The sequence below is a fragment of the Ornithodoros turicata genome, chromosome 5 (assembly GCF_037126465.1).
Source record: "Ornithodoros turicata isolate Travis chromosome 5, ASM3712646v1, whole genome shotgun sequence".
NCBI classification, from domain to species: Eukaryota; Metazoa; Arthropoda; class Arachnida; order Ixodida; family Argasidae; genus Ornithodoros; species Ornithodoros turicata.
Window position 1 is genome coordinate 1244816 of NC_088205.1, and position 17902 is coordinate 1262717.

General features: G+C 46.6%; 2 protein-coding genes and 1 long non-coding RNA gene across 9 annotated transcripts in view; 2 read left to right on the forward strand and 1 right to left on the reverse strand.

The window, feature by feature from the left end:
- The window catches only part of LOC135393786 (NPC intracellular cholesterol transporter 1-like), a 113768-nt gene that overhangs the window by 11528 nt on the left and 84338 nt on the right, over positions 1 to 17902 (forward strand). The gene's annotated exons all lie outside the window — the stretch shown is intronic.
- LOC135393787 (uncharacterized) overlaps positions 1 to 17902 on the reverse strand; it is a 31594-nt gene that overhangs the window by 9272 nt on the left and 4420 nt on the right. The window contains exon 1 of one of the 7 annotated variants that reach the window (XM_064624055.1): positions 17496 to 17599. The exons of 2 other annotated variants lie outside the window; for them this stretch is intronic. The gene's annotated coding sequence lies outside the window, so the exon portion shown is untranslated. 4 more of the 7 variants (XM_064624054.1, XM_064624057.1, XM_064624058.1 and 1 more) reach the window with 4 other exon arrangements.
- On the forward strand, positions 13279 to 14809 carry LOC135395246 (uncharacterized). The gene is made up of 3 exons (XR_010423001.1): positions 13279 to 13461; positions 13769 to 14032; positions 14474 to 14809. It is a non-coding gene; the product is annotated as an uncharacterized LOC135395246 (long non-coding RNA).

Consider the following 17902-nt stretch of genomic DNA (forward strand, 5'->3'; position numbering starts at 1 on the left):
TCGGTCAGGACAAGAACTTACAGCCCCTCGTTATCTAGTGCAGTTTCGGTCGAGTTGGTTGACTGCATGCCACGAGGCACCTGATTGGTACTCCGATGCGCGTCACAGGGTGGAGTCAACGTCATTCATTCTCACATGGAGATCTCGCAACGAGTGCGAGCGCATTCTGCGCGCGTGCAGAACAAACACACCTTCTCGCGCCACAGGTCAGCTAGAATCGTCGTTCTTGTTCATGAACGCATGGTAGTTGTCATGCACGCACAACAGACAAAAACTAAAAAAAATGAGGAGGCTTGTACCTTCAAAGCCTCAGACATCTACTGTGTTGACACGCCAAGGTGCCGCTTTCTGGATGAAACTTCAGTCGGTGGCGTGGCTGATTGGCTATAGGTCAACCGCCTTGCACACCGACACTGGAAGGTGACTGTGTTCGAATCCTGACACCGGCTGTGCAGTCTGCATGGGTGCTTTATCTGGGTAGTTCTCCGACAGGCTAGGCAAATGTGGGCGCAAGTCCTTATGAAGTTGGCTCATGAAGCGTGGTCCCCTTCATGTAGCATATACTGCCATGTCGGACAAATAGTTCCGCAACAACCACAGCGTCTCCACCACCACGACACACTCCTGATGCGTCTACGAAGGTGGAAGCAACTAACATATGCGTCAAAAAATAAATAAAAAAAGTAGAGAAAAAGAAAAGAAACCAACCTCGCTGTCGTGGTTGGTTTAACTCGTGTATCTACAGACGTGACTTCGTTGAACGACTACGGCAAGTCAGTTCAACCGCCATCACAATCGTTGAATGGAGTTTTGCACAAGACATCACAAAAGAGCTCTCATCGCATACAACTCTGATCTCGAAGCCAGTTAGCAGCTCCAGATTCCACTCCATTCTAATCCATATGTACTTTAAAGAAGCCAAGCATCGAAGTGAATACAACGAAAGTTGACAAAACATGAAAAGTTACCTGCGCTGCAAAACTGGGCGCATAAAGCCCGTCAACATTGCCAGGTCCCCCAATGCAGGATAATCCTATCGTACGCTGTCACCGGACCTTTTGAAGCGCACATACTCGAGCTCGACACTTACTTCGACGTCTGCCGTAATTCAGTATCGAGTTTTCTTGTCCTCTGGGAGCGTGCTATATTTGCATGCGGAATTGTCTTCGCTTCCCTACAATAGTGCTTATGAAGTCGCAGACAGCTGCAGCCGCAAGAATCACAATACAGCTTTCTCCTAACGAGTTCTTTTCCCTCTTCCTATGCGCATGTATTTCCAGTCCGAATGTCTTTGCAGAACAATTCGTCGAGCTTAATTTACGACGGTCGCGTGTCACAAACCTTCGCTCTGTCGTGCGTTCTCAATCACGCGCTCTCTCTTTGACCCAGAGAAGTCCCGACGGCTATGCAAACGCGGGTCTCGCGGGGAATAGATTCGTTACAGCCAGATAAATCGTGTTCGATATTGCGAGATAGGTAAACAGGACAGGCATCTGTGCGCGAAAAGGCAAGTTCTTATCGGAGTAAAAAGACAAAAACGTGGGTTGCCTGTCATATTGGTGCCCGCGAGTGCCACAGATCACGAGAAAGAACGTCGCTGGCTATCACATTTTCGCCGTTATATCTTTTGGTGGCCTGTGTACGAGGGTCAGTGACGTTCTTTGTGTTTCCCCTGATGCTCCATCGCATCGGGCACAGCACTAGCCACCACTACCACTGAACTGATAAGCATCTCACCAAACAATTCCGCCCGGGCTTCGAGTATCTGTGCTTTCTCGCCGTCAGAAGGATAGCGCAACGCAGGGTAAATCTGCGCCGTACTCAATGACGAAGATTCATTGAATAGCTCCATACCTCACTGTCTACCAAAGTTAGCTGGAGCTGTTACAGCTTAAGAGTTACCAAAGCTACACTAACAGAGTCTAGATGGGTAGAAATCCAGCGAACCGGTAGAGATGTAGAAAGGGAGTTGCCTCAGGACAGAAGCCGCCGATATTTCGAACAGAGACTGTTCCTCTTCTGGGCACCGTCCTCATCATTGGCATGGTATTTAAAGGGTTAGGTGTGACGTGCTTAAAGGTTCATGCGAATTGTGGGTCAACAGTTCGCCCAACAACCCCCAATTCGCATGAACCTTTAAACACGTCACACCTAACCCTTTAAATACCATGCCAATGATGAGGACGGTGCCCAGAAGAAGAACAGTCTCTGTTCGAAATATCGGCGGCTTCTGTCCTGAGGCAACTCCCTTCCTACTAACAGAGTCTGTTAGTCTTCTGGCGAGTCTCCCCGCTCCCACTATAACCACCCTATATAGTGATCGCAACTGGAACTGCAAAGCGTGTGAAAGTCATCACAGAGGCTTTTGTGAACCTTAGTCACTGAAGATGGCTTTTGAACCAGAGACTAGGGGCGCCGAAGTGGCCCCCTACCAAAAAAGAGACACATCGGCCCAATAGGGGTGGGGGGATTTATTGGCAGAAAGAAAAAGGAAAGATAAAAGAAGAAATCGGCCCAATAGCTTCAGCGGTCGTGGGGACATGATTGGGCTCTGCGTGCTCGTGTAGTTTATCTTGCGTTGGTTAGCGATAGAAAACTGTTGCCATTGACAACAGCCGATGGGGCCGGCTGGTACATGACTACAGCGAAGACGATGAAAGTGATACCCTTGTCGCACTCCAACCAGCGAATGCCCCTTTTACTACTTGCTCGCTACACGGCTTAAGTAAGTGTCACTTATCGTATAGTGGGGGCAACTACGATAGATACGAATAAACCGCGGCAAAATTTTTTGGCGTGCGCCACAGTACCTTATTCCTTAGAATGTTTTTCTTTGATTTAGAAACAGTTCCTGTTAATCTTCTTCCAACATTAAACAAATTGACCTCAAGCATGTGCCACAACAAAAATGGCCGCCGCCGGATCGCCGAGACCGCCAAGTTGTCACAGCCTGTTAACGAGAGTAATGAAATGTAAATGTGTTTTCGGCACTATGTCACAGTGTACTAAAATCAAATAAACACGCTCTTGAAAATATTTGTTTAAAAATATTGTGGTATCGGAGCCCCTCACATTTTCTCAATATTTTTACCACAATGCCTGCCGTGGAGGCCACACACTTTGTCAGCCGAAGAGAAGTGGAGTTTGGGGCACTTTTAGTGACACTTTCTGCCGAGTGTCACAAAAAGATGTCGTGTTGACATCACACGAATGACACTAAATGCAAGTGTCACTCGCTGAAAGTGACACTAAATTAGTCCGTCTGACAGCACAGGAGTATCATATAGAGACAGACATGGAACGTCGAACTTTCAATTTTAATCATAATCAATCTCTAATCATACGATTAAAAGTTGAAAGTTCGACGTTCCCTGTCTTTCTCTGTGTTACTTTCGTCGTCGCTGATGATTTTCTAAACCAACCCCTGCGTCTGGTTTTTGACTACTTGATTGATATTACTAGTACATTCCTACCAAAATTTGAGCAAACAATATACGCAGATAATATTGGTGCCTTCAATGCCACGAGAAACGGACAGGTTCAGTCGCAGTGTCTTGGTGATCCCCCGAGTGAATTCGAGCAAACAATTTTCCAACTCATCCGGGAGACTTGAAACTGGTCTCTTTGGCTCGCCGTTTCTGCAGCTGTGCATGGTCAACGTTCCTGATAACTACTGACCTGTAGTGCGACGCATCGGTAAGAACAAGTTCGTTGAAGTTGGTGCGGCTTCGTTTTATTCCTACATTCATTGGACGAAAGCATCCGAAGATACGTATGTTGTCGCAGAGAAACCTTTCCATGTTTGGTAGAACATACGAGTAATAATAATAATTTGTGTCTTTACGTCGCGAGACAACTGTGTCAACGTACGTCTGCGAGCAGGTGTTTTCTGTGAGCAACCTGAATAAGTCAAAGTTACGCTCACAACTAACAAACAAACACCACAACGCATACCCTTGAGATTGCAACTGTGCAACTACTTTCACCCGATGTTGATGCAATTGTTAGAAATAAGAGGTGCCAAGTTTCCTCAGTACAGCAGCGACTAAAAAGGATTGCTGACCCTGTGATTGAGCAACGTTAGGTAACGCAAATATATATTTCTTACGTCGTTTTAAGTTCTATGTTGTGTCATGTGTGTGTATGTTGTGTTGCTACACCAAAACCCATAGTATGCGGCCCGCGTAGTTCTTCCATGGTTCAATGCGGCCCGCGGACACGAATGAATTCTGCCCCCCTGCCGTAGACGAACCCTCTGATGTCCTTACACTATGTAGAACAGGAAGCACCTGCAGGACAGACACGATAGCACACCAGATGCTAATGGTGAATTTGGGTGGTCATTTCGTGGCAACTTTTTTTGACAGATCCCGAGCAGTCATGTTCGCTTGGTCAAAGCGAAGCAATCTCGCATGCTCGCGTGGCGCTTTCGGAGCGCACGGAATTTGCCAGCTAGCACTTTTTTCGCCCGGTCTCGAAACGATCGAGCAGCGGGTTGCCCAACTATATCCGGTGTCGTCACATCCGCACTGCAACGGTGGCGAGTGCATTCATCGGCCCGCACACCCAAGTTCACGTAATTTAGCAGACGACGGAATCCGAAGACGGGAGACCGCGATGCCCCTTGCGTGATCCAAGTGACTAAAACATGCTCGGGTGGCAACTGTCACGTGATCCAGCTCGGGCGCCGACCTAGCAATTTCCGAGCGCTAGGCCGTGTCCCCATGAAATGACCACCCGAATTCGCCATAAGATATATTGATTGTGTAGCACTAAAGAAAGCTTCTAGATTGTTACAATGAAGTGCGCATAGCAGGCCCCATCTTCTCCGACAGGAAAAACGCTACAATCGTCACCCTACCAAACCCGGTGAATCTGAATGTGATCTGATATTGTAGCGTCCTGTTGTCCTCACATCTTGGAAAACTAATGGAACGATGAGTACACACCGACTCAACGGACACTTAAAAGCAATAGGAAGCTTCCAGTGTTGTACCCGTTACCGAAATATGGTATCGCGATACCGATACCCGTTACTTGAGTAAAAAGTATCGAAATGCCGATATCGATACTTCTTTTTTAAAGTAACGAAGTACCGCTACCGTTACTAAAAAAAGTAACGCGATACTTTGGGCGATACTTTTGTTTGAAATACGGATATGGCGCAACACGGAAATATGCTTACGTGAACAGTTTTGCAGTGAAAAGACAGCATATTTCATATGTAGCTCGGAAACGTTATGCTTGACTTTTATCAATAGCTGGTTCTTGAAATCGTCTCCTGCCATCCTTGCAAGCCGTGGTGTCTCCGGCAGCTGACAGAGGCCAGTGTGACAATTAAGTTAGTGTCAGGCCCACACAAACCATGGAGTTCAATGACCCAGGAATCCTTCCGAAGTTAACAATGCCACAGTATATGTGAGCGTGACTCAGTGCGACACGGCAGCTTAGCAGTGAAATCCAGAGCGCACTGTCAAAATCTTGACCTCTGTTCGTTGACCTCAACTCTTTTGTTGAACACAGCGTGGTTATTTCCTTCAGTTTCAAAGAAAAACTGTGAACACGTGTTTGGTATAATTTCATAATTCCGGTTACGGAGCACGTAGGCGTGTCCACAAGCTTCTTGTCGAGGGCAATAACAATGAATAAGAGTAAGAAATATGGTCGGTGAAGAAAGGGTGGGGCACTAAAAAGTATCGGTATCGGTAACGATGCGTTACCATAAATTTGTAACGGAAATACTTTTCCGATACCCACTTAAGAAAGTATCGCGATACGCACTCCGATACCAAAAAAGTATCGATTACTGTAACGGCGTTACTTGTAACGGCGATACGTACAACACTGGAAGCTTCTCATCCCAACCGTTTAGAATCTATTACACGCAGATGACCAAAAAAAAGAAAAAAAACTCTTCCGTGGCTGTTCTAATTATGGAACTGCAAAATCCTACTCAAGCAGACCTTAACTAGCTTAACTAGGTGGCCCAAACCTTCTCAAATAGGAACCTATTTCCAGTCTAAGGACAGCCATTCTGGTGTATATCCTACAAGGCAAACACCCCGGCAGCAAATATCCAGGTCTCACTATCTGCGAGAGTACATCACATGGAGTTCCATGGTTCTGATATCTTGGAGCAATATTTTACTCTAGACCAGGAGCGTTGCCAGGATTTTTTTCCAGGGGGTGAGTGGTGGTGCGTCAACTACGCCCGCAACTACATTGTCTTGGCTCAGAAACCCTACGTTTCTGGAAGCCAGGCGGGGGTGGGGGTGGGGGTGACGGCTTCCCTTGCCCTCCCTCCCCCCGTGACGGCGCCCATGATCTAGGCTCCGACGAGCATCCCAAGTTGAAGCTATTGAGCAAAACTGTTCTCCCCTAATGACCTGATGGCAACCTAATCTATATGGCAACCTGATGAAATCAACCTGATGAAAATGTAAGAATCTCCTCAACCACGATGTTTCACGATGTTCCATGCGATATTGAAGGGACGGCTGCATTTTGCATCTGAATTACATCGGGTCTTCCAAAATACTTTCGGATTGAAGTTACCTCTTACGCGTTTTTAAAATCCTTCCGCATATACCTACACGTTCTGAAAGAATAACATTTACCATTACCGACAGAATCTACAGCGAAATGTCTGCCTAAAGCTACATTGATGACCTGTAAAAACGCACGAGCACAAAAACAGAATTCTAGCCAACTTACGTCCAGAAAAAAAAAAAAAAAAAAAATACAATCACTCTGGCTTCATCACTGTGTCAAACCCTACATACTTGGAGTCTTGGACACAGCACCACAGTACGTGACATCCGTATAGTCTGCACCCACTGCCATTACAGAAGCCAAGCTCCATGACCACCTTCAGGTACACACTGATGGCTCTGTTGACTGTTTCAAACCGTAAACAACCAGTTCCTGCGTCATCCATAAGATAGACGGCCGTTGTAAAACAAGCTTCGCCGTAAATTACCGTCCTCAATTTCAATCAAATTATGCGCAACCCTACGCGCAGCATTAGCCCTAAAGTACATGAACTATGCAAGAACAGAGCTATGCTCACTGGCTCGTCGAGCGAACTACACCAAATCAGGGATTTACTCAATTCGTCTACTATATGACAGCAAAGTTCAGCTGAGGTTGTGCTTTCGTTGTGATTTTAGCTAATTACCGCAACCTGCCAGCTACCTATCACTCACGCGACTTTTACGCGGATTTTTAAATGTTTTACGACTGAGCAATAAGCGACAAGCCACCTGGTGTATCGATGATAACCCCTAAAATGACAGTCTGGAGGTGTCGACGCATTTTTGGATTAGAGTCGTGTTGAACTGTATTAACCGCGTATAGGTGCCAAATGCAAAATTACATCCTGGAAGAGCGTCGTACTTACAAAAAAACAAAAAAAAAAGTGAACGGCCCGTTCCAATTTGGTTTCGGTTTCACGGTGAAGTAATGGCGCGTGATCATTTCCTGGCAGATTTCTTTGCCGGATTCTGAGCACTTGTGTTCGTTTGGTGAAAACGTGTAGCAATGTCGCGTGTTCGCGCGCCGTTTCTCGTAGCGCCAGGAATCTGCCATGAAACAGATTTTTTGCCCGGTCCGCAATCTGGCCGCTTGCCCAACTGTATCCGGTGTCGTCACATCCGCACCACGAGGACCGGCATTGGTCCTCATTGGCCCACACTATACACGCAACCGGAACACGAGAGACCGCGATGTCCCTAGCGTGATCCAAGCGACTAGAACCGCTAGATTCCTTGCACTTATGTTCGAGTGGCACGCTTTCAACGAGGGTTGTCTCCCGTCCTGCTATCTCGCTCTTGCCGAGAATTCCCCAATTAAAGAGTTAATAATTAATGAATTTCATGTAATTAGTCACCTTGTAGACTCTCTTCCAGAGGGTGTCCACTGGGCCGTATAAGTCAGTATGCTACTGCTTTTCGCATTGAGTTGCACTGGATCTCTGCTAATGCAACTGAACGTAATACCAAAGAACGCGCTATAGCACTCGACTTGGAGCGGGCCTGCGGATCGACACGTTCGAACCTGATAGTTAGCCTACCGGGTCATCCGAACCAGAAGCGAACGTTAACATGGAGCTCCAAACCATGTCGATATCAAGAGCGAGTGATATGGAATCAATCAGTTGAATTAAACATTACTAGATTCCTTAAAGCAATGCTATGTCATTCCTTCTAATGATATTTTCGTTCCTTTGGGAATAGTTTAGGCTGCCTTATTGGACAGCTTACATGTGTCCTACGGGTCTTCGTGGAACGTTTTTGGCATTTTCAGGACGTCTGCGTTGCGAACTGTTGAATTCCTATAGATGTCCGCAGGCAGTGTTTTGCTCATTAGGACGCACTGAAGCACACTTGAGCGATTGCAGTGACGGAACTGTACATACTTTGATTTAAAGTAGTGTTGTACCCGCAATACAGTACATTCACACGAGCGTCATTCTAGACGACGAATATTCTAGTGGGAGGAAAGGCGAAAACACTGCTCACGGAGCCGATGTTCCGGCCCGTGTTATGTTGAGCATTCACACGAAGCCGGAATATCGGGAGTGGCGCACTTAGCAGGTCTTTTCCTGTCGCCTGCTATTGGAATATCTTGTGGCTGTGTCGCAGGATATTCCCCACGGTTAGCAGTGTACACTACGTTGAGCGCTCACGTGACACCAGAAAGCTATGACGTCTTTCGCATCTTCCGCTGTGTTTATATTCTGCGGAATGTCGCTCGTGTGAATGCACAGATAATATACCGTTATCGCGCCAACGAGAACATTTTTCAGGAGCTTTGTCAGATCGACACACAAAGGAACGCACGCAGCGCAGTTGGACAAGGTGCATTAGCTCTCTGTGCAGAATATTGACAAAGTGTGTCGAGATTTCTGTGTCGACCCGATAACTTTTCGAACCGACACATTGATGCCTAAATGTAGAGTATCACATTCAATGGCGTAAGAGCTCAGCGAAAGCCAGTGTGACAGTTAGTAACAGTGATCGTGACACTTTGAGACTTGCGGTTCAGCAAATCGTGCAAGCATTCTACTGCACGCCAGAGTATTGAGGAAGAATTACCTTTGTTTCTGCGTATATAATACTTGACCTCATATAATAACCCTCGAAGACACGTACGCGTCAATTTTCGGACGAATGTTGGCACAGTTAACTCCTGAAGTCGACCCTGGACGCATACTAAACCCCCTTTCCCCCACACTCTAAAAACAGAACTTCACCGCATAGCACTCTGTGCGCCAACCGTTGCCAGGAATGATAAGGTTATTGCTTCTGGTTCCAAGAGAGGGGGGGGCGCGTACGCCTTTTTGTGGATATTTGGATACGTATATGTATTATAAATGCCACAAAAAGGCGTACGCTCCCCTATCACCTGCTGTCCTCTCTCCATCCGTCCATAGCTGTACGCCGCTCATTGCTACAGTTGTTTCGCGACGCTAAAACGGAATCAAAAAACGTACGCGGCGAGGTCTGATGTCAGGGGAGGGGAGCTATGGCCTTTCTCATTGGTGGTCGCAAGCACGTGATCTCTTTCGCGCTGTCTGACCGGGTTAGGGCCGGGTGAGTTTCGGGATTCGCGGTGTCGATTTTCTACGCATTTTCTACGCTCTCGTTGTTGTAACACTTGGCCTTTCTCATTTATCCGGAGTAACACGAGAATAAGTGACGCAGCCCCTTGAAGTGTCGTCGTTCCGTGTTTCATGAGCCTCAGTTCCTACTTTGCCTGAGAGGATGCCAGGTGGCTTCCTTCGCAGCTTTACGACACTCCTGCTGGCGTCTACGACTCAACGTCGCTTTCACCCCTGTGTTCCGTGTTAAGCTGGGTTACAGTAACACGGCGCTGTGCCTAGCTTGCCACACCCGAGCTACGATTCTCCATATCATCGAGGACTGTGACCGGTACACGTGTGAACTCCAGGTGCTTCGACGCCAACTTGAACTCCTAGACCATTCAGCTTGTCCAAAGAACTTGGCCCATGGAGCTCCCCTGCGCATCAGTGCCGGGCTGTTCGCTCCCTTTTTGCTTTCATGCAAGCCACTGGACTCCTCGAAGAGCTCGAAACAGAACTCCGACCTGTCGTCGCTTCACTTTCACCATAATTCATCCTCTCATATAAATCACTGTGAAGTGGGGCAGGGTCCTGTGGCTACCACGGGGAAACATCCCATGTCATCATCACTTCTTATTTATTGTTGTTGTTGTTGCCTGAGAGAGATGCGGCCCGTCTCGTCTGTGTCCTTCTGTGCGAGTGTGAGAGTGATTAACGATAATGAGATGAAAAAATCGGGGAGAGTGGATGCATCTGCGAGCGCTGCGTGCGTGGATTGATGCGTTGGTGAAAGAGTCGCTTGTCAAGTTGTAATTGGAAGAATCTCTGACCGACAGGGTGCGTGAGTTTCGAGTTGCATAGCTTTCCGTCCTTACACAGAGAATTAACTGTCCAACGGCGCCACGAGTGCCTAACAATCTGCCTAGGAACGGAGTTGCCTCAGGACAGAAGCCGCCGATATTTCGAACAGAGACTGTTCTTCTTCTGGCCCAGAAGAAGAACAGTCTCTGTTCGAAATATCGGCGGCTTCTGTCCTGAGGCAACTCCCTTCCTACATCTCTACCGGTTCGCTGGATTTCTACCCATCTAACAATCTACCTGTACGTCTGCAGCCGACAAGGAAAATACATTTGCATTTGGTGCACGCGATATATACCCTAAGCGTACTCTGAGTGGAGTGCGAGGAGCATCGAGTTGGTGAACGCCATCGACGAGGACTAGGAGAGTCTGCGTGTCAAGGGGGCCTGGATTTGCATCCACCACGACCCACAGGTGGTGGAACGCAGGTATAGCTGAAGCTGTGCTGTTCGATTAAGCCGTGCTTATTGCAAACGGAACGATAGACATAATGGGGAACTCGACTGGGATGTTGTGACGCGTACCAGCCGCAGTCAGAACGGTTTTCAATGCTCCCGTTGTGTTCAGACTGGACTATGAGGGCGACTCTGATCAGTGCGCTGCCTTTTGTTAGGTAGTAGGACAATTTGGCCATAACAAGAAGGTGATTTGGTCTTGCACATCGCCGCGTCAAAGGCGAAATTGGGAAAACGAAGAGTAAAGCTTTTCGTGTAGCTAAACGAAATAGCTAAAGTTCGTTTTTCCTAGGGAGTCCCGGGATTTTCCCTCTGGTCGCATCAGTTGTATGAATGAATGAAATAAAAATGATTGATTGATTGAAAAAAGCTGACGAAACAGAAGATGCATATAATGATAGCACTTTTTTAACTATTCCCGCTCTGTTGGGTTGCGTGCTCGGCCCTCTACAAACTATAGAAAATGTCGCCGTTATGAAATTCCCACAAACTCTTTCTTTTCTCCCACTATACACGAAATACAATAGAGAGTTTCACGGTCATATTCTTCCAAGTCACCGATGCTGAGATTTATCCAGCTCTGTCAACTAAAGCTCTCTAATAAGGAACCACTTACTACGGAATGTGTGGGCACACGCTGAACCCGGCGCAGCTACTGGAAAGCTTCCATTTAGCGGCGCGTAACTCAAGAAGCACCTCAAGTCCATTCACGCACTTTAAGTGTATTTAATGGCCAGACGCATGCCAGAAGTTACAGAGTTATGGCGATCGCGTAACTTGACCCCAACACGTGGGAATCCACGTAAGGCAGATTGGTTAACGAAGGGCTCGCTGTTGTTGCTTTTGTTGCTACTGATTCCTGTTACAAGACGCAATATTCTTACCCCCTTTCTCATCAGGGGCTGTGAACGGTTGTCTACCTAGCTTGGCTGATGATGAGTCATGTGGCTGGCGCGTGGAGTACTTACCCTAATTGGATAAGGTACTGACAGTGACGTCTTTATTGCGATAGAATGTTAATGAGACCACGGAGTAAGGAAACACGGTAAGCAAGCTGGGGTATACAACGAAACTAAAAAAAAGTGGCGTAAAAAAAACAATGAGGAAAGAAAGGAGAACCCTGCTATCGCCTTTTTGTAGAGGTGGCCGAGAAGCTCATATTATTTTCAGCATCATGATCCCACTGGCCGGGGCTCTTAAGTGACATCTAATACGTTGCTGCAAGTGCTGCGTATTATAGCGAACTGCAATAAAGTTTTGTCACTGAAGTGTTATGAAGACAGTATCTCGAAAAGGGTATGCAATAGCATATGTAACATAGGACATACACATTTGCCCTGTCGGGATTTCAAGTTAAAAATTGGGCAGTTCGATGATTCGGTAGTGTGGTGCCGTTTTTGTTAGCTCCCCGGCGCTGGGGTATTTTTAGCGATTTTAAAGTTATGAAGCCGTTGCCTAGGGTACCGTGGGTACGTATCTTGTTTGGAGAATCATGATCAAGCATGATGTAACGGCATCCTTATGCAAGCGAGCAGCTTTGTGTATGTAAATCAGGATTATGTATTAGAATATGCACGGGACGGGAAATGCATGCACTAACTATACCCCACATCCACACTTTATTTCAAACTGCTCTATGCATTGCAAACTGTTCTACTACTTCAAGCCATTGTCAGTTTATAGCATTACGCGGTGAGGGTAGTGGTTCTGTGGACTGATTTTGGTACGCTTGGGGTCTCCTTAACTAGTCCAACTGAAAACTTTCGAGCACCACTATAGTACAGCTAGCAACAAAGCCGTCAACTAACGCAGTTGACAACTTGTATCCTGCGCAGAAAAGGTGACCCGATAAATTGTCTCCGTGTCACCAAACTGCTGGCATCCTCTGGCTTCGCCATCAATCTGGAGGTTACGTGAAAGCGACGTGCTTAGTCACAGACCTACGACGACCTCTCGGGTGTGTCATGCTGTCCGTGTTCTCCTAACTATCTCCACTTTCAGCGAGGTACCTCTCGATGAAATATATTTCATCGAAAGATACTTCATTGAAGGTGGATACTGATGGGAGTTACTGCTAATAGCAAGACCATTGTATGTAGGTATATAGGTAGCCTGTTCCACAGTTGTGGAACAGGCCATATACTTTTTTAACTCCGATCCAATCCCCCGTTGTTTCTATTTTTTCCTTCTACGGGAGCCCATCTGTCGCCTTCGAGACGGGTAAAAATATCAGCCAACGGAAATATAGAACACGGCGTCTGAAAGGGAAAAAGAGTAGCAGCTGCAGGGGATCAATGCCGCCCGTCCGATTTATGTGTCCGCTTGGCCGTGCGTCAACGCACCTACTCCCGTACGACGTGTATGTCTCATAAACACGCCAGCTCCAATCAAGAAGGCACACAAGCGCCATTATAACGCAAAGGCCCTATGTGCTCAACGCTCTCCTATTGGCCTTACCCATACCAACCACTGGGTGGTATCCTTCAGCACTTCTTTATGTCCGCATAACGAACGGCCTCTCTTTTAGCAATTTTTGCCCCGTGTGCACCATGGCTCTACGTGCAGGTAAGATATGCCATTGATATCGCGATAGGAACCAGGATATCAGAAGAGTGTCCATCGTGCTGGGTAGAAAATACTGAAAGCCAAGTATTTGATGTAGTCTAAAAATGATTGCTGGGAAAGTACCCCGTGTCATAGTCACGATTGATTTGTTGCTGCTGTTGTTGTTGCTGGAAAAGTGTTCCGTACTCAAGACAGTAGTTCGAATACGGTGCTCAGTATCAACCATGTGGACTTCTTGGGGCAAGGCCTCACGAATAATGCCCAGTACTAGTCCACGTTGATAAAGGGCTCTGGGTGTTGTCCGTAGGGGGCATTCTTCTTGATGACAACGCCCAGTCTCACACGGCGAATTTGACGGCAGCAACACTGGCCAAAATGCGTCGAGAGGTTTTACCCAATTACAGCCCAGATTTAACCCAAAGCGACTACACTTGTTTGGAGGAAAGACGTTCCACACAGATGAAGCCTTCCAGGAAGATGTCCTGCAGTGGCCACGACAGCAGCTCCCTTCTTCCTCTGCCAAAGGCATCAGAGTTGCCACAGCGATGGCAGCTGTGTCCAGATGCTCACGGTGAATACTTTGAAAACTGACATAGTTTGACGCTTCCCGAATGTCCCATTGTATTTAAACAACTTTCTCTCGGTCTCAGTCAACCTTGAACGCGACCCTTGGACATATGCTCTATTGCATAGTGTGTCTAACCCACGGAATAACTGACCTGCAAAAATCACACCTGCGCTGCGGCCTTTAATTTCTTATTCAGAATCGGTATACATGTATAACAAAGAAACAAAAACTGTGTATGTTCTGGCGCACTTCTTGCACGCTCGGTGTGTCCACATCTAAACCTCGCATGGTATAGTAGAGAGGCAGATACCGAGCTTGAGTTTTCGTATTTGTGACCTTGATAAATGTAGTGCTGTCATCTTTCGTCCTGTATTCCGAAGCCACCTGTTCTGAGCGTACATAAGTTTTTTATGCTTTTTTTATTTCCGTGTCAACACCGTGAAGAAACTGCCTGTGATCTACGACATGAGGAGAGGACAGCAGGAAGGAGTGGGATACAGGGCGTTAACATACGTCCTGGGCCAACTTCAGGAGGAAATGTGCCGACATCCTTCTCGAAATTCTATCGGAAAACCGAGGGAATACCCCAGACAACAGAATTCGCGACTGAAATCCATCACATCCCAATGTTCAGCATGACCTCGGCGCTTCCACCAATGAGCAGGTGCTCTGTCCGGTCATGCCACTGGGCGTACCGAAGGTGTAATGTAGCAGCATGCCTACACCTTTTTTGTCGTCGAACGTGTCCGGCTCTTCCATTATAATGCGTAATTCATTATATACGAGTCCGTCCGTCTTTCCGTGACGTCTCCTGTAAAGCGTGCTTTCACTGCACTCTTCAGTGTATGCAGGAGAAGCAACCTTGCAATATGCCGCCCTCCAGCTCTCATAACGAGCAGACGTGATTTGATGCGGTGTAGTAAGGAGTGCTATGATAGTGAAGCGGGATCTTATTGGGTTTGCTCAGATCCGCACCACAGAAAGAAGGGTTGCAATTGAAAACGAAAAAGGCCAAATCAGAGCGCGCAAGACGTTAGCGACTAAGCGAGGAAGTCGAGGCCTGAGCGCGTGTGAAGTGCATCACTTACTTCAGCAATCACAAGCCCATTATCTCGGTCGCCAGGTTGAAACATAACCAAAGAACAAGTCACACAGCGCCAAACGGATGCCAAGGTGTTCTCCTAACTCCTTTCAAACACAAGTGCACATCACAATCCGAACGACGCAGAGCAAAGTTACAACGGCCGTGCAAAAGAAAAAAAAAAGAAGAATAGGAAAGCAATAATTCCACACACACTGGCTTTGTCCTTCGCAACCGAATCTTGCATACAGTACGGCGGATTTAATTGGGGGTGATTAAATAAATACATCAGCAAGTGAGAATTGCACTTGAGATTTTTCTAACATGATACATTTTCTAAGGACAATGCACGCGTCTTGTCTCGGCACTTAATTCTCGCAGACGATCATTAGCAGATAATGCATTCCTTCGTCCCACTAACGAATAAACCAGTAACATATTTTGGCTTTTGACGTTTACTTCTCCAACTTCAATTTTGCGACATTTCCATCGAGCACAGTCTCGGTGTTTATTAATATTTCGTCGCTGATCCAGTAGAAACGAAAAAGATGACACGGTACCTTTTTCGTTCTTTTCAACCGCGAGGTTTCTATTCTAGTGCTTATCGGCATTGCAAGTGCGCAAGCAAACAGCGCAGCAGGATGAGGAGAACAACCACGTGTTGACTTCTACCCACATGCCTCCCTCCCACCTACGTGCAGGAATTGCATCTAGAAATTTGTCGTGCATGTTTACAGCGTACTCGTCAGTCGTGATGTATCCTTCATATGTTTCACGCTGCATTTTCACTTGTAACATACTGATATTTTTACGAAGCTGTTGTACGTACCCGACAAATTTGTTTTGCCCCTCAGTTAAAGCGTGTATCACGCGCGCTCCTCGTTCTGTTTGCTACCCATCCAGTCGCAATTCTGTTTGGATGACGGCAGTGTTCGGAGAATTTGTGCAGTCTCAATGCGGACTGAGGCACGATTCTCGATCATAGGTGCGTATCCAGATTGACTGAGCAGTAAGTAACTGCAATATTATAATTCCTTTTGCTCGCAACATCTGCAGCAGAAGCGCGGATCGAAGGCAAATTTCGTGCCGGTGGAACTACGTACGCCTCACGGTAGATACATAGTTTGTATTGCACGTGCGCTATACGGGGAATATAAATGTAATCTACGTGTAGCTAAGCGTAGAGATTTATGTAGCTCATATTTTGCTACACGCATGCTTGTTCCGTTTTTCATTCCGTGTTAGCGCCGCGAAGCAACTGTGGCTATGAGCGGCGTACAGATATGAACAGATGGAGAGAGGACAGCAGGAAGGAGCATTGAATTTGATTTGACAAAACCGGAATCTGTACCGGAAGGTAGAAACCGGAATATATGTCAGATTTAAAAAAAAAATGCAGGTCATGCTGGTCATTGGCAGAAGAAAACTACGAGTCTGGCAACAATGGGTGGCGGACGCCGCAACTTCTCTCTCTCTCTTCTATTTCTTTTTTTTTTCTCTCTCTCTCTCCCTGCACTTGTTCATTGCGCTCTGTTGCCTTTCTATCATTTTCGCCTCACCCTCGACTGCTGGGGAGTATCACGCCACCACCACCTCAACCATCACCTCGACAAAGTTTCTTGTCGACACAAGATCGTTTTTGCCGAATGCACCACAAAGACACTGCGGTCAGCAACACGTTCTAAAACATGCGTCTGTGTTTTCTGTAGATTTCCGTTTTACAGAAATCAACCTGTGCATAAAGCGCAATTTCTTTTACCTTTCTTTTTTTTTTTAATAGAAAACTTGGCCTGGATGACCAAGCAACTTCTTGTCTTCTTGCAACTTGACAAGTGGAAACTAACGCAGATAAATGGAATACAAATGCTTGGAAGGTAACAGAAAGAATGGCTATGCAAACGAGATGCTGTAAATGATACACACACAAAGAAAAAAGGCAAACCAACGTGGAATGTTTTCAATTACATGAAAAGTTAATTCGCGTATATTGGCCAATTAACCGGCTGGATTTTGACACTTAAATCAGACAGCAACTTTATTTGGTCATAATGAATGGGGTGTTTCATCTAGACCGCATAGGTAGCACAACCATGGAGGAATAGTGGACAGCGTTTTTGCGTGCCTCCCTAAAGTGCTTTATTCTAACAGGTGAATGGGGCTCACATTTTGTCTCCCCTAGCTGGTTGACATCAGAGGATGTGAAAACCAACACATGGAATATGCCTGCGAGATAGACATTTCCGACATGGCACCTTGATTCACCTCCCCATTTTTTCTTCTATCTGTCACCATCCGACACGGCAACACTTACGATACGCTTGATACGATTGCATTCCTTCGCACCATGCAAGAAAAGGACGAAGACATTTAGTGATGATAGCTCACCTAAGTACCGGTGAATATCCAAGAACTAGGTCGTAGCTACTTCCGCCATGTTGCTTGTTTCGCGAGACAAAGAGTCCAGCAGCCTGCGCAGATTGACCGGGTCTGCTCTGTTCAGACACGAAGCTTACATGTGAGCTTTCGTGCGGACTTGACAGATTTAGTACCGACGAGACCCGTAATTTATGCATAGTAAGCCAGGAAAGAAAGTCACCGCACTTTGGCTGATCAAAATGCGCGTATTATTCGCCCTATACGTAGTACCTTGATTGCAGAGTTGTATTGGTCATGCACTCTACAAACCATTCATAGACAAGGAATAATACGTAACTGCTTTTTCTTTTCGCTCTTCACAAAGCTTGACGTTCTGGCACGTGCATGCGTGTGCTTTGACTACTTTGGTGTCAGCC